The sequence below is a fragment of the Gymnoscopelus microlampas genome (assembly GCF_963454915.1).
Source record: "Gymnoscopelus microlampas genome assembly, chromosome: 5".
Classification (NCBI taxonomy): domain Eukaryota; kingdom Metazoa; phylum Chordata; class Actinopteri; order Myctophiformes; family Myctophidae; genus Gymnoscopelus; species Gymnoscopelus microlampas.
In genome coordinates, this window is record NC_139942.1 from 57,247,293 (window position 1) to 57,265,598 (window position 18,306).

Here is an 18,306-nt window from a genome sequence, read left to right on the forward strand (position 1 = left end):
TATGCACGCAGTGTCCGATTGCCGTGCACGGCCTAGGAATAAATGGCACCCTTTTCACATTGGCCTATTATAGTGCCACCAGGAGGCCATAATAACCTACCTGACCTGGTGGAGACTTGTGCCCCGAGGAGCACTTTTTCTAGTTTGTTCTGCATTTGATGACATTTAGACTCTCAGACCCCAGACCAGAGGTGGAAAAAGTATCCTACTCACATGTTTTACCTAAGTAAAAGTATCAATACTGCAGTGTAGAAATACTCTTACTGAAATGTACTTAAGTAAAAGTACAAAAGTATTGGCATCAAAATATTTACTACTGTCATTGTGCATTATGTCCCATTTCACAAGTTCAAAATGTATTAAAAAATATTTAGAAAATAGCAGATCTACAAGCTCAAAGTGCTTTAGTAATTGGAAATGGGAAATACTCCAGTAAAGTAATAATTTCTCAAAAATGTACTTAAGTACAGTACTTGAGTAAATGTACTTGTTTACTTTACACCACTGCCCAAGACTTTGGATAAGATGTTGTCCATCCATGCTGCATTGATGTTGGTACCATAGGAGAGAAACACATGATTTGATCAATAATTTAACTCTTGAGAGCATAAAATGAAACCAAATGGACCCTTACGGGTCTATAAGGGTCCATTGGTTACCAACTCTCCATCATTTAGCTGGGGACCATCTCAACCCCCTCAAGGACCACTGGTTGAGAAGCACTTGTTTAGAGGAATAGAAATGATGTCATTGTATTATTGTGTATATTATAGATGTTTCAATATTAATACCACACTGTGGATTTAAACATGCATACATACTGTATGTTAAATGTAGATTTATGTCTACATTCCCACAACAATATACACAAAGAAATGGCATATTGTGGACATAGTTCGAACAGTGATTAATCGTGATTAATTAATGTTTAAGCTGTGATTAATCTGATTAAAATGTGTAATTGTTTGACAGCCCTATTTTTTACATTTTAAAAGCCTTTGAAATGGAACATTCTGCATTATGAGTACTTTTACATTTGGTACTTTAACCCTCTAAGACCCGGATATATATGTATTTGCAAAAAAATGTTTTAAACCTTTCAGATGGTCTTGTAGGAGTATTTTGAAGAGGAAAATATAATGTTTTTAAAAAAATGTTTTGGTAAGCTTTTATGCAAATGTTGACATTTAGCAACGTTGGGTTCATCAGGTAGCAAAATTTCCTATCGGTCATTTTTATGGATAACATGGCAAATGTGTAATTACTTCACTAAAACAACTTAATGATTCATTTTTATGGTTTAGTATTTGGCCTCAGATCAATTATGAATAATATTTGGCCTCAGAACAGTATACATTATGAATAATAACACCAATAAGCCATATTTTTAAATCAATTTTATTAAAAGAACAACAAAATAAAAATCAGTACAATATATGTAGTAAAGAAACCTAATAACCTAAACCATTGTCAGTGATCACACAATACTGTGAAGTAGTTGTCTGCGTATATCTTGTAGTTCTGCCCGCTGGGCAGTGTCGAAGCAAGCTTCATGACGATATCCCCTGACAAGCCAAGTTCAGATTTGGCTCGTACGCCATCGATGCTCCCTTGGTAAACGTCAAAGTCACAGATGACGCCACTGATCCCCGTTCTGACCCACACTTTGAAGCCCCAGGGGTGTGGCTTGCCTCTCATGTACTGCTTGATGGAACTGAATCTTCCCTTGAATGGAATCATCATCTCATCCACAGAGTTGTGCTCTTCTGGAACCACCTGTAGGCATTTCTCTCTGAACAAATCCAGCCATGGTCGGAGTTTCCAGAGTTTGTCCTTCTTGTCCTTCTCTGGCACGGTCAAGTTGTCAACCAGATGTAACGAGGTCAACAAAGACTGAAATCGGTTGCGTGGCATCGGTTACATGGCGGCTTTCCGACATGTCGCCTTTCCGACGTTAACGAACCCTATACCTAACCCTCACCCTAACCCTAACCGCACGCGGAAGCCACTAGTCGGAGTGGCGAGATGTCGGCGTGGAAGACTGTACCCGTGGCATCACATCAGCTAAAGACGCGTTTCGTGTGTCTGCTTCCCAGTACATCCGGCATCCATTCATTTGAGAAAGGCCCATTCTCAAATACATCCCAAACATTTGCTCAATTTCTTTTGGACTTGTGTTGACTGATGTTCCTTTTGTTTGAAGGCTGTAAATGTTTGTGTTCGTTGTGAGAGAGTCAATCATGTCTTTGGACACAAACTGGCTCTGTGGGGGGTATTTATATGCAAATATCCTGGCCAATGGCATTGTAAGACTAAACAATAGGACCCAGGATTTAGAGGTGAAAAAATAACAGAAAAACAAATTATTTAAACTCCTTTCTTTATAAAATATAATTGTTGCTCTAAAGCATCTCTGGGTCTTAGAGGGTTAAGCACTTTTACTCAAGTACATTTTGAATACCTGACTTATACTTGTAACATAGTATTTCTACAATATGGTATTGATACTTTTACTACAGAGTATTTCTACATTGTGGTATTGATACTTTTACTACAGAGTATTTCTACATTGTGGTATTGATACTTTTACTAAAGAGAATTTCAACATTGTGGTATTGATACTTTTACTACATAGTATTTCTACATTGTGGTATTGATACTTTTACTACAGAGTATTTCTACATTGTGGTATTGATACTTTTACTACAGAATATTTCTACATTGTGGTATTGATACTTTTACTACAGAGTATTATTACATTGTGGTATTGATACTTTTACAACAGAGTATTTCTTCATTGTGGTATTGATACTTTTACTCAAGTACTTCTTCCACCACTGGTTAGGCTCAAACTCATTCATTTGATCATGTTTCTCTTCAGCTCTCCAGGCTCTCCACACAACAGGTAAACAAACATCAATAAACACATAAATATTATAGATTGTAACCTAGAAGTTTTTCTTCTAATCAAAGTAAAATAACTTTATTTAACTGTTTATTCTATTGTCTGCGTACAGAGTCTGGTGATGTCAGGTTGGTGGGAGGAGCCAGACACTGTGCTGGTAGAGTGGAGATGAAACACCAGGAAGAATGGAGACCAGTGTATCCTTATGATTACTGGAACCATAAGTCATCATCTGTAGTGTGTAGACTGCTGCACTGTGGCTCTGCTGTTTCTACAGAACGGAGACGTGGTTCTACATATCAACCTATATGGTTTATTATATCTAAATGTGATGGAGATGAATCTTCACTGAGGGAGTGTGGAACAGTGGTGTCTCAAACTTCCTCCCTCAGTGTGGAGCTGATCTGTTCAGGTAACAAACAATGACTTCAACAATGACACTAATCTATACTGTCTGTCTGTCTGTCTGTCTCTCTTTCTCTCCCTGTTTCTGTGTGTGTGTGTGTGTGTGTGCGTGCGTGCCTCTCTCTCTGTCTCTGTCTCTCTCTCTCTCTCTCTCTCTCTCTCTCTCTCTCTCTCTCTCTCTCTCTCTCTCTCTCTCTCTCTCTCTCTCTCTCTCTCTCTCTCTCTCTCTCTCTCTCTCTCTCTCTCTCTCTCTCTCTCTCTCTCTCTCTCTCTCTCTCTCTCTCTCTCTCTCTCTGTGTGTTTCTGTGTTTCTGTCTCTCTCTCGGGTTAGGGTTAGCCTAACCCTTTTCTTTGAACCCGGATCATAGTTTAGCAGAACTCTGCATGCAGGATCTCACCTGAAAGTCATTTATGTCAAGGCAGACAGTGAACTCAGATGCAGACAAAGACCAAGGAATCGTAGAATGCCACTTAAAGTGGAGTTTAATTAAGTAAATAGGAACAGGCTTCAAAACATTCAAACCTCAGGAGGCATCAAAGGCATAACATAAACAAGTCCAAAAAATGTACTGAGGTCCAAAGCTTCTTAAGCTGAAATAATACCGATCCTCCTGGTAGTCAGAACTTCAGGCCTTGTCTTCATAGGTTAGAGCTGCGTGGGGAGGCAGTCAGGCTGGCTGAGGGAAGAGACCAAGTATTAGCGAAAGCCACAAAAGAACAGGTTCTCAAAGATCTGCAGATCCGGAGTATTTCGACTAACCTGAGAGCACAGGCGTGTGCACTAGCTGAAGTAAAGTTTATCACAGAGCACAGCTAGGTATTTGTAGCCAGCCAGGTGATTGCCGGATAGAGAACAGCCAGGTAACTGCCAGGGCACACCTCCCCGGGTGCATTTCTCCTTTCCGACATGTCGCCTTTCCGACGTTGACTAACCCTATACCTAACCCTAACCCTAACCTTAACCGCACACGGAAGCCACTAGTCGGAGTGGTGAGATGTCGGAATGGAAGGAGCATCCCCACCTCCCCACTTGTGGAAGAAAATGTTTAATTTGTTTTTGTTCACACAAGAAGTGATGTAAGAAATAAAAGATATGAGCTATACATCATATTTATTTTAACATTTACGGTTGAGTTGACTGATTAAAATATTTTTCAAGCTTGTAGTGAAACTGAAATGCTGTCTAGTCTACCCTCTGTCTGTGTGTGTCTCTCTCTCTCTCTCTCTCTCTCTCTCTCTCTCTCTCTCTCTCTCTCTCTCTCTCTCTCTCTCTCTCTCTCTCCAGAGTCAGTAAGGTTGGTGAATGGGACTAGTTCATGTTCAGGCAGAGTGGAGGTGAAGTCTGATCAGTCGTGGGTCTCAGTGTGTGAAGGTGACTTTGACCAGCAGGATGCAGAGGTGGTCTGTAGGGAGCTTGGCTGTGAGGCTCCTTCAGTCCTCCAGGGGGCGCTCTTTGGAGAAGTGAAGGCTCCAATGTGGACCAAAGAGTTCCAGTGTGAAGGCAACGAGTCTGTTCTCCTGGACTGTAGAACCTCAGACTCAACTAGAAACACCTGCTCACCTGACAAGACTGTTGGACTCACCTGCTCAGGTAAAAGACAAACTACACTTTAGCTTTGATTATTAGTTTACAGTCAAAGTAATATTACTGTTTTAACCACTTAACCCTTTAAGACCGGGAACGCATCTGTGTTAGCCTGGTAAACCCTCCCTCCAGAAATCTCATTTCCATTTGATTTCAGGAGTGAGTCTGGCCTTGATCGCCCATTCTGCAATATTGGCTGTGGGCTGGAGTTGGGTGGGAGTAATACTGTTGACTGACAACCCCTTCAGAAGTTAAACAACTAAATTCTATCCAAACGATATCTTAATAGTAAATTCCGTGCCTCAAAAAAGAAGTTTGAGACCGTTTTAAAAACTAAAGTAAGAATTGAAGGCACTCGCACAACAACAATGGCTGCCGTTCGTCTTTTGTCGGCTGCACTCAGGCTGCACTCGGCTCCATTCGGGCTCACTCGAACTCGCCACCTGATTGGCCAACTGTCGCTGTCAATCACAGAACGATGAGCGACGACGCTGATAGGCTCGTCCATTTGGAGAACGGGCTAGAAACGCCCAAACAAGCCTTCAGGCCAGACTCCTTCCAGAAATCAAATGGAAATGAGATTTCTGGAGGGAGGGTTTACCAGGCTACATCTGTGTAACACTTTAACCATTATTTTTATACTTTGACTATTCAAAAATAGCAGATTTACAAGCTCATAGCGCGGCACCGAGTGCCGCGCTATGAGCTTGTAAATATGCTATTTTTTTATCTTGAAAATCTTGAAAATGTGTGCAAATCTTTGAATATATATTTTTAAGCCAACATTTTTAACTCATATTTTGCTTCTGGGGGGTCCCTGGAACAAAATATTTTGAGATGGGGGTCCGTGACCAAATGCATAATAATTTTGGGGGTCCCTGACATGAAAACGTTTGAGCACCACAGATTGTATATCTGAGCTTGTAGATCTGCTATTTTTGAATATCCAAATAAATGTTAAAGTGACACAAATGATGCTTTCCTGGTCTTAATGCGTTAAAACCTACATTTAGTTGACTGTATTCCCCAGGGCTCTATACTAGGCCCACTCCCGTTTTCACTCTAAAATATCAGATCTACAAGCTTGTATTGTGATGAGTTGTGAGCTTACAGATCGTCTATTTTTGCAGACAGTTAACACTAGAATAGGGACACTACAGATCTTAATGCTTATTCTATTGTCTGTGTACAGAGCCTGTCAGGTTGGTGGGAGGAGCCGGTCACTGTGCTGGTAGACTGGAGATGAAATACCTGGAAGAATGGAGACCAGTGGATCCTTATAGGTGGAACCATAACTCATCATCTGTAGTGTGTAGACAGCTGCACTGTGGCTCTGCTGTTTCTACAGAACGGAGACGTGGTTCTACAGATCAACCTACATGGTGGATTACATTTAACTGTGATGGAGATGAATCTTCACTGAGGGAGTGTGGAGCAGTGTGGTCTGGTACTTCCTCCTACAGTCTGGAACTGATGTGTTCAGGTAACAAACAATGACTTCAACAATGACACTAATCTATACTGTCTGTCTGTCTGTCTGTCTGTCTGTCTGTCTGTCTGTCTGTCTGTCTGTCTGTCTGTCTGTCTGTCTGTCTGTCTGTCTGTCACAATACGTCAGCTTGTAGATCAGCTATTTTCAAAAGTCTGATCCCATCACATGTATATAAAGCTGAAGTGGGTAATTCTAGTAACTAAAGTTTTTAAATAATAGTAGTGGAGTAAAAGTATAATATTTGCCTCTGAGATGTAGCGGAGTAGAAGTAAAAGTACAGAAAATTGGAAATACTCTATTAAAGTAAAAGTACCTCAAAACTGTACTTAAGGAATGTACTTAGTTACTTTACTCCACTGCTCTTTTTAATCCATTAAGACCAGGAACGCATCTGTGTGTCATTTTAAGATTTCTTTGGCTTTTCAAAAATAGCAGATCTACAAGCTCATAGCGCGGCACAGAGTGCCGCGCTATGAGCTTGTAGATCTGCATTTTATTTATTTTTAATCGTGGAAAGTGTTTGCAAATCTCTATATACATATATATATGTATATACTGTATATATATATTTAAATGTATGTTGCTATATATATCGGTGGTTTGATTGATTGATTGATGTACTTTATTTAGTAAGACATGAGAACAGTACATGGCAGTACATAACAGTACATGGAAGTACAAATTCGCAATACAAGGTCTACTAAACTGGATAGCTCATTAAGCACTAAGCTTGTTTAAGATGAGATCCCCACGCACACAAATCATGTTGACATATAAGAGACAGACAGATATACACACTACTATACAGAATGTCATATAATCAGTTTACAGGTTACTGGTATGAAGTATGAAGGGTGAAAAATATGTACAAAAAAGAAAGAGAGGGGGGGGGGTAGGTTAGGTTACGACATGGGGTAGGTTAGGACTTGGACAGGGGCCATTTTTGAATTGCAGCCTCCTGAAGGTGTATCTTTAGGGCATTTTTGAAAGTGAGTAGGGTTTTACACTCCTTTACTCCTTTTGGTAGGGCATTCCACATTTTAGATGAATAGCATGAGAAAGAGTTCATGGTGCTCAAACGTTTTCATGTCAACGACCCCCAAAATTATTATGCATTTGGCCACGGACCCCCATCTCAAAACATGTTGTTCCAGGGACCCCCCAGAAGCAAATATGAGTTAAAAATGTTTGCTTTAAAAAAATGTATATATAAAGATTTGCAAAAATGTTCACGATTATTCAAAAATAGCAGATCTACAAGCTCATAGTGCGGCACTTGGTGCCGCGTTACAGCAGTCAGTTCACCTGTAAATACTGTAAATACTCCTTTAGAGTGCTTTAGAAGGAGAGTAAGGATTCACACTTTGTTATGACCGTTATAGCAGTAGAACTAATTTAACCCTTTGTTTGAGACAAATCTGTGTTGAAGTGATGTGTGGAGCTCCCTCTGGTGTTGAGATTGTGAACATCTTTAACGTTTGTGAAGTAGTTTAACAGGTACATGTCACACTCTATCTGTAGCTGGGGGTCCATAATAACAGTCACACTCTATCTGTAGCTGGGGGTCCATAATAACAGTCACACTCTATCTGTAGCTGGGGGTCCATAATAACAGTCACACTCTATCTGTAGCTGGGGGTCCGTAATAACAGTCACACTCTTTCTGTAGCTGGGGGTCCATAATAACAGTCACACTCTATCTGTAGCTGGGGGTCCATAATAACAGTCACACTCTATCTGTAGCTGGGGGTCCATAATAACAGTCACACTCTATCTGTAGCTGGGGGTCCATAATAACAGTCACACTCTATCTGTAGCTGGGGGTCCATAATAACAGTCACACTCTATCTGTATCTGGGGGTCCATAATAACAGTCAACTCTATCTGTATCTGGGGGTCCATAATAACAGTCACACTCTATCTGTAGCTGGGGGTCCGTAATGGAACTGTGAAGTGGGAGATAAAAGAAACTCTGGGGAGGGGGTCCCCGGATGTGGAGTTAGTGACAGGCCTTACTGGAGAGTGAGTCCTACAGTGTTAATTATAATTACACCGATGGGACATGAACCCACACAACCAGCTACCTCCGCTTTGTCTGATTGGCTTGAAATTCCACCCTGAACAGTATTTTATTATGTTAGACACCACATTATTCAAATCATTAATGTTTATAGTTCATTCATAGTGAGCAATACTGTCTTCTATCCCTTATAAACATTCAGGATATACTGCAGTTATTTTAGGTTACAGTAAACATCTTTATTCCTCCATAGACCCTCCAGAAAAACCCTCAGTATCAGTGGATCCACCAGGAGAAGTTGTTGAGGGCAGCAAAGTGACTCTGACCTGCAGCAGTGATGCCTACCCACCAGTAGACACCTACACCTGGTACAGAGACATCAGATCTTTCTCCACTGGTCCTCAGCTGGTGAAGGACAATGTGTCTCCTGCAGACTCTGGACAGTACGTCTGTCAGGTGACAAACACACATGGATCACAGAGATCATCACCATACCATCTACATGTTCAGTGTAAGTGGACTAAACTTTTAGGATTTTTGAAAATATATTTTTACAGACAGCAAAACAACAACGATGTTTGTTCAAGCAGCAGTGTTTTGTCAGATAACTTTAATAGTTGATTAAAGATTAAAACAAAAGGGCTTATAAGTGAGCATAAATACAGTTGTCCATAGTATCAGACTTCATATTACACTTAAAACTAAACAGAAAGAGAGTGAGAGTGAGGAGGAGATGATATAGAAGTGCTGTTGGAACATTTTAGATGTGTGACTTAGATGTAGAGTGTGTGTGCACAGTTTCGCTGCGAGCAAGCCAGCGGTGCCGGAGATTAGCTGTACACACACACACACACACACACACACACACACACACACACACACACACACACACACACACACACACACACACACACACACACACACACACACACACACACACACACACACACACACACACACACACACGGACCGGGGGCAAAACATACTCTCCCGCCATGCCCACACACACACACACACACACACACACACACACACACACACACACACACACACACACACACACACACACACACACACACACACACACACACACACACACACACACACACACACACACACACACACACACACACATACACACCAGAGTCCCAGCCTCAGCAAATGTATCCTTCAGCGCTCAAAACACCTGTTTTTGTTCTGGCCAAAAGTGGAATGGTGGTCTGGGCCGTAGCGTGACGGCCCAGGCACCCTAGGCTGCAATGCTAGCCTGACAGCGGGTCGCCCATTCCCGACGACCTTTGTTGCGTGTCACCCCCATCTCTCTCCCCATTTCCTGTCAGCCTACTTTCCCTTTCTAAATAAAGGCATAAAAATGCAAAAATAATAATCTTTAAAAAGAAAGAAAAAGAAAAGTGGAATGGTGTATCTAGTCAGCCTCAGCAGTGGCTCTGATATGCTGCCACACTGTGGTAAGAAGTGGCTACTGTAGCCAGCTAGACCTATAACTCTGTTTGCTGCTATACTGGTAGACATGTTATGTACTGTTACACTCAAACTCATTCATTTGATATTGATACTTTTTTCTCTTCAGCTCTCCAGGTTCAACCAACAGTTCAAACAACAGGTAAACAAACATGAACAAACAACTACACATTATTGTAAGCTTAAATTGTAATTTGAAAAAGTAACCTTTTTACTGCATATGTTATTGTCTCTGTACAGAGTCTGGTGATGTCAGGTTGGTGGAAGGAACCAGTAACTGTACTGGTAGACTGGAAGTGAAACACCAGGAAGAATGGAGACAAGCGGCTGATTTTACGTCAAACTGGAACCTGAATTCATCATCTGTAGTGTGTAAACAGCTGGGCTGTGGCTCTGCTGTTGATACAAAATGGACTTCTGGTTCTACACGTCAACCTGTATGGTGGATTACATCTTCCTGTGTTGGATCTGAATTTTCACTGAAGGAGTGTGTAACACTGCAGTCTGGTAGTTCTGGGGACAGACTGGAGGTGATCTGTTCAGGTAACAAACAATGACTTCAACATTTACACAAATCTATACTGTCTCTTATTCTATCTATCCCATATTCTATCCCATACCCATCTATCTACATACTTGCGCACACACGCATGCACGCATGCACGCACGCACGCACGCACACGCACACGCACACGCACACGCACACACACACACACACACACACACACACACACACACACACACACACACACACACACACACACACACACATAGAGAGATCCTGCTCTCATGTTATGCCTCCATCTTGTCCAGACCTGTTCTCTCAGTGTGGCAGACCTGAGCCTGGTGTTACGACCAGGATCGTTGGAGGCAGGCCGTCTGTTCCTGGGGATCATCCATGGCAGGTGTCTCTACAGCGCAGAACCACTGGTTCATCTAAACCGTTCAAACATGCATGTGGAGGCGTCCTCATTGCATCCTGTTGGGTCCTCACTGCTGCTCACTGCATGTAAGCTGCATTAAATTAATATTTATGATAATATGCAATGACAGAGAACATCCAGAGAGAGAGAGAGAGAACATTTTTATACCAATACTTTTGTACCTTTACTGAAATACATTTTGAATTGACGTTTACTTGTAAGGGAGTATTTCTACATTGCAGTATTCATACTTTTACTTAAGTAAAACATGTGAATACTTTTCCCACCACTGGTTATGAACAGAACTGCCTATATTGGCTTGAGGTGGCTAAAGTGGCCAACGTGAAATCGCACAAAGACACCGACTTAATGTTTTGAGAGCAAAAATAATAATAAATTAATTTAAAAAACGAGAAAAACCTGAAAAAAATAATAAGAAATTAATAAATCAAATTTTGCATGAGGCGTGCATGGGGCTCACTTTCGGAAATCTTTTCCCCCCACCCAAGAATCCTGTCATCAGTCCTGGTGGGGGGAGGGGGAGGGTCTCTTCTATCCACCAGAACAAAAACATTTTACCGCGATCGTCCATTCTGTTGTTATCGGCCGTTGAATATGGACCTTTTAACGAATTAACCACCTTTTAACCAATTAACCTATAAGACTATAATACATTGTGGACATAGCATTGTCTCCACCAGGCCTAAGGCGTGGCCAAGACTATGTTTTGCCCCTGTGCGTGTGTCTGTGTGTCCATATGTCCGTCCATCCGTCTGTGAACATCTAATCTTTGACACCGTTGACCCGATCGACGTGAAACTGTGCAAATACACTCCCTGGAGGCCAGAGCAGGTCCTTGTACTCATTTTGTTCACTAGCACAACAGCCTTCCATTAGTCTGTGATCCATGCAGCATGTTGTGGTCACTGCATCACTGCAAGCTTCTCCACAAGCAGGACGGTGTTGAAGGCACACACAGGGCCTTCAATAGACCGCTGGGTGAACAATAAACCATCACCATGACAACGCACAACAACTCACAGGATGTTTTACTCACAGGATGAGTTACACTGTAGTCCATATCCATTTATTACTCCATATCCTGAAGACCAGTCTTTGTTAATGTAGACTGCTATGTCTGTCTGTCTGTCTGTCTGTCTGTCTGTCTGTCTGTCTGTCTGTCTGTCTGTCTGTCCTAATAAATGAGAAGCCATCAGCTGAGACTGACATGTACGTACATATGTCAATATCCAACCACGATTCCAACCACGGCAAATGAGGCTGGAATGTTTGCACTCACTTTGCATTCATAGTCATAGTCTTCATCAGCTCTGGTCCAGTCCCCAACTGATCGTACATTTACAAACAACATAATGTTTGATCATGAAGATATTGTTTTTCCTCTGTTCCCTCTTCTCCCTCACGTGATTTAACTTCTACCACACTCCTTTCAACCCTCAGTTCAAGAATATCATCCTTACGTGGCACAGAATGTTGTCCCTTGAAAGAGAGAAGCTCTTCTCTTGTGTCCTGGACGCTCCCCGTGCTTCACGTACCAATCCAGACAGTGTCTCCACCGCGAGTCCATCCGTTTCTACAGCAATCACGTTCCCTGTAAAACCCCTGAGAACCACTGACGGTTCTCCCCACGTCCTGTGTCCCGTGACCAAATCCAGGGGTTTGTTTTTCTCGCACAGGTCGCGTCTCCAATGTTTAGATCGTCCGACGCCTTCGTGGTATTGTTCTAACGACACCCCGGCCGGATTAATAAAGTCTCATCTCATCTCAATGTGACCTCTGCTATCTATATGAATGGAATGGAGAGGCAAATACATTGTATTGCCTCGTTCCAAACGGATTAAATATGGATTAATGGACTAATTTGGACCCCCCCCCCCCCCCCCCGACATTCCTCTGGTGGCTACAATCTAGGGCCGGATCAAGGTCTCCACGGCTCTACATCTTGCTGTCCTTATCGCTATGATAACAGCTGAATGAGAACATGACCGGCTGAAACTCGAGGGACAGAACTCCAGGCCTACTATCTCTACACAAACACATGGACTACTCATGAACTTACATATCCTCGCACCACACGCCTTCGCTTCCCCCACCACCCCCAACTAGCCTCCATGTACTGCCTCCCGTCTGGGGGCAGGGCATGAAAGTAGTGTTTTTTTTGCCCATTCCCCGTCCGTCCCCGTCCCCCCACAACTCTTGTTTTTCGATTTTCCCCTCGAGCAAGGAGGGAAGGTAGTGGCGGCGTGACTCATGTTGCTGCGGCCTGTGCACTTCTCGCACAAACACAATTTTGTTGTAACTGTACTTGTACTGGTGACAAAAGGGAAGCTAATGGCTGCGCGACTAAGTGGCTGCGGCCCGTGATATTTCATTGTAACCTTTATGTATTTGTACCTGTGACCAATGACAATAAACCGGATTCTGATTCTATATATCTATCTGATTTGAAAGAAGACTTTTATTTAACATAATGTTTGTTCAGTGACAGGTCCATGGACATGCGGGTGGTCTTGGGGGGAGTTTACCTTAAGAGAAAGGAAGACTCTGACCAGGTCATCCCTGTGGGGAGAGCCATCGTTCATGAGGATTACAGGGAATCAAGGCCCGGTGGTCATTTTGCTGCTTCTCATAGTGACATTGGTAAGGCCATGAATTTACATACAACACATGATTAACATGATTAACTATCAAGCCAGTTAGCATGTATTGATAACTAAGGGGAAATTAAACAATGTTGTTCTACATTGGCTCAGGCAGTGAGGTAACCTATTGCAGAATGTGGTTCAGGCCAGGTAAATGCAGATTTGAGGTGATTGTTTTAGTCTCCTTTTTAATGAAATACTGTACACTCAGTAACACATATATACTGAAAATACTAAGAGTTAAAACAATACAAAATAAACAGTGGAAAACACATAGAGGGAGCAACACATAGACAAATTGTCCAATGGAAACAGCAACATGTCTGAATCATTGAAAGTCAAGGAGTGGTTCACAAACTAGACCCAAAAGAGACTTTTGTGGCCAGATCTGTTTATTTTGCGTCCATGTATTGTGGAAGTGCAGAATCATATCAAAATAATTAAATATTGATTAATTAGATTATATAAATTTACATCATTCAATTGAATTGAAAATGACACAACAGAGAAAATCCATTTCAAAGACTAAAAACACTCTGAGAGCATAATGTGACCCATCTTGTCTCAGAGTACCTAACGTGTCAGTTGAGGTGTTACATTTCTTTTATCTGCAGAGTTCTCTCTCTGTCTTGTATTGTCTCTGTGGTCCTTTGAGTGCTTTATACTCAGGTAACGTATTGTTTAAATACCACAAATGGAGTTGGACACACACCCTGTGTAATTGACAGTGTTGGGCGCGTTACTTTTAAAAAGTAATTAATTATACTGTAGTTACTAGTTTCTTCTCCAAAAAAAGTAACTGAGTTAGTAACTGAATTACTCTATTGTAAAAGTAGTTACTTGGAAAAGTAACTATTTGCGTGGAAAAGCTGTAATATGTCAAAGAATTTGGATTGTTTTTGGGAGCAGGTTTCACAAGCCAGGTGCATAGACAGTGTTGGGAAAGTTCACATAAAATATGAGCTAGTTCAAAGTTCAGTTCACAAATGTTAAAATTAACTAGTTCAGTTCATAGTTCATAATTGAAAATGTTGAACTAAAGTTCATGGTTTCCTTGACTTGAAAAACGTTGAATACCCAAGCCTGTGTTATTATATTATATGAATATAATCCAGGATTATGCCATTTGTAGCCATAATGTTTTAATAGCAGACCTACAAGCTCACAATGAGTTGCATCGCGTTGTGAGATTGTATATCTGCTATTTTAAGCACGGGACACCGTCGTGCTGCGAAGTGTAAATTAGACTCTAGCCCAGAGAGAGCAGCAGCAGAGAGAGAAAGAAAAGGCATCGATAGCGAAAAGTTGTGAAAAATACTTTGTTTTAAACACAAGCAGTACAGTCCCAGCAACGTTGTTGTTGTTGTTCATGCGTGTGTGTAGCTAATACAGCGCAGAAGCTTTCTTTAATTACAAAATGATCTTGCGTCGGAGACTCTGCAAGAAGAACAAACAGCTGTGGGCCATTATCACTCAGCATACTGCTACAGTGACACAACAACTTATAAACGGACATTTATTTTATAAAGCTAAGTGTTGCTTCTCTTGCATTTTTGTCGGATTGGTCGTGACTCGCCATCTCTCTACTGGTCTGGTTGTTAAAGTTTGTTTGTGTGTGTGCGCCGCGTTGGGTTTGTGTGTAAAAAAATCACAAAGATATAAATACCATGGATTCGCCAGTGATGTCATGTCACATGTCACTGCTTAAACAGCGTCGAGTCCGTGTTACTTCCTGGTTGCGTAACAGCAAAAAGTAACAGACATCACTGTCGTATCCTTGGTATTTTTTCTAACCGTGTCATGTTTGCAGCGGAGGAGCCAGCAGCCCCGTAGTAGCGCTGCGCGCAAACACACACACACAGACACACACACAGTCACTGGCCCTTGGTAACAGAAATCTTGGGGACGCTTGACATAGTAACGGAGCACATTTCATGTCAGTAACGGAAACGCCGTTGCCAAATTGAAATTGTAATTAATTAGATTACTCGTTACTGGAAAAAATAACGGCGTTAGGTAACGCCTTTATGTAAACGCTGTTATGCCCAACACTGGTAATTGAGCAGCGGTTCTCAAGCTATGGGTCGCATAGTTGTCCGTACGTACAGATATATGTGAACACACATACATACGTACAGATACTAGAAGTTCGGGCCGCTACGCGGCCCGAACGTCTAGCGTGACGCGTCGTTCACTTTGCAGTGCCACCTTACAGGCACCTCACAGTGTGAGAGAGAGTTTTGTGCTCTCCTAAATCCACGGCAGGCTTTGAAAGTACCCACTTCAGAAAGAGGTGACGTGCATCACCTCTCCAATGACCAAAACCCACTTTGTGATTACTCAGACCTGGTATGGCAGACCTGTGGGGAGTGTGCAGTGGTGTACAATGTGAAAAGATAGTTGAAATCGCAGGAGATGAAGTTAGCAGTTTATTTGTGTAAAGGGTCGTCGGCGTGGGTTGTGTTGAGGATGGAAGCCGTCGAACTGGTGCATCCTACCTATTTATAGGTAGGATGTGATGTCATGCTGTCGTGAGATTACGTCACACTGGCGTGTCTCATCGTGATGTCACGACCGTGATGTCATATGACGTCACACTGGCTACATACATACATACAGACAACCGACATGGCGCAGGATTCAAACTGTATATATAGATATGTGAACACACATACATACGTACAGATATATGTGAACACACATACATACATACAGAGATTCTGTGCATTTATTGTGAGACAAAACCTCCTTTTATGTAAACACGTTTGCTCTGTTGAAAGGAGTATAATGGGCCGTGTCTAAAATAGTCTAAAAGTGGTTTGAACTGACCAACACCACCATCCTTAGAACCCTGTGCTCTCATTGGTGGGGCTGCAACAAAAAAGATCATTATTAACTGAATAAAAATAATACATTTTTCAATAAACATTTTAATGTAATGATTTCATAAATGACATGTATGTTAGTCATATATGTTGGCCTGGCATCCTATACTTTGAAAACATTTTGAAAAAATGTACATATTATTTTTTTTACATTATATTGTTTGTACTAATGATAGGTTCTTCAGTTACATATGGTCCTATATTACTGAAGCACTACCCTGTCTATGTATTTGATGTATTACCTTGTTTACGTTGCTTATTGTAAGTCTCTCTGGATTAAGAGTGTCTGATAAATGCTTAAATTGTAAATTGTTGTCAGATATGCTAATGAACCATTCTGTGTGTCAGCTTTACTTCAGCTGAATGTCACCTACAGTCCTCTCTGTGCCGTGGAAACCCGCTTTGTTAAAACAGCCTGTCTGCCAAACCAGCTCTTCCCTGATGGCAAGGAGTGTGTGGTCTCTGGATGGGGTCTCACTGGTATGTATCTATTTACACATTACACTGATCTGATTCACTGGTATGTATCTATCTACACATTACACTGATCTGAATCACTGGTATGTATCTATCTACACATTACACTGATCTGAATCACTGGTATGTATCTATCTACACATTACACTGATCTGAATCACTGGTATGTATCTATTTACACATTACACTGATCTGAATCACTGGTATGTATCTATCTACACATTACACTGATCTGATTCACTGGTATGTATCTATCTACACATTACACTGATCTGAATCACTGGTATGTATCTATCTACACATTACACTGATCTGAATCACTGGTATGTATCTATCTACACATTACACTGATCTGATTCACTGGTATGTATCTATTTACACATTACACTGATCTGAATCACTGGTATGTATCTATTTACACATTACACTGATCTGAATCACTGGTATGTATCTATCTACACATTACACTGATCTGAATCACTGGTATGTATCTATCTACACATTAACACTGATCTGATTCACTGGTATGTATCTATCTACACATTACACTGATCTGAATCACTGGTATGTATATATCTACACATTACACTGATCTGAATCACTGGTATGTATCTATCTACACATTACACTGATCTGAATCACTGGTATGTATCTATCTACACATTAACACTGATCTGAATCACTGGTATGTATCTATCTACACATTAACACTGATCTGAATCACTGGTATGTATCTATCTACACATTACACTGATCTGATTCACTGGTATGTATCTATCTACACATTACACTGATCTGAATCAACCATTTTCTCTACACTTTTTTGAAAACAATCTTCCTCTAGTATAACAATCTTATACCTAGTATAATCATAATACCTGATGATCATGTTTTAGGAGGGGGGGGGGGGTCACTGCACCCCGTCTTTAAAGAAACTAAAATCGGAGATATTTGGTTTCTTTACAGTGAGTATATGGATTGTACAAATATGAACTTCAAGTATATGGATGTACTGATATGTGCAGTTGCGTCTGAAAAGTTCTATCGTATGACAGTGACATCACTGATGTATCCTTGGTATCTTCATCCTAGTCTTTTAGAGAGAGAGAGAGAGAGAGAGCGTGTGCATCACATTAGCCTACGGTCTATGTAACACACTCATTTCTGGCTAAAGAACAGGTTCCTGGCTCATCATAGACCCTCCAAAAAATAGCCTATCTACAAGCTCACAACAGGTCACAAATGCCACGGGTTGTGAGTGTGTAGATATGCTATTTTCAAAGTAATCTTGAAAATAGTTGAAAAATGTTGAATCCTTGAAACATTATAACAACACAAATCTTGTATGGGGGGTCCCTGGCACAAAATATTTTTCAGATGGGGGTCCGCAGTCAAATACATTAATTTAGGGGTCCTTGAGCGAGTTGGGGTATATGCAAAATAGACATCATCATTTTGTCTGCCTTTCA

At 41.3% G+C, this 18,306-nt stretch overlaps 1 protein-coding gene and 1 long non-coding RNA gene across 2 annotated transcripts in view; both read left to right on the forward strand.

Moving 5' to 3' along the window:
* The window catches only part of LOC311045991 (B-cell receptor CD22-like), a gene marked incomplete at both ends in the record, with an annotated part of 120,160 nt that overhangs the window by 68,247 nt on the left and 33,607 nt on the right, over positions 1-18,306 (forward strand). The gene's annotated exons all lie outside the window — the stretch shown is intronic.
* On the forward strand, positions 10,778-16,841 carry LOC311044824. Its single transcript, XR_014600744.1, has 3 exons — positions 10,778-10,898; positions 13,316-13,473; positions 16,709-16,841. It is a non-coding gene; the product is annotated as an uncharacterized lncRNA (long non-coding RNA).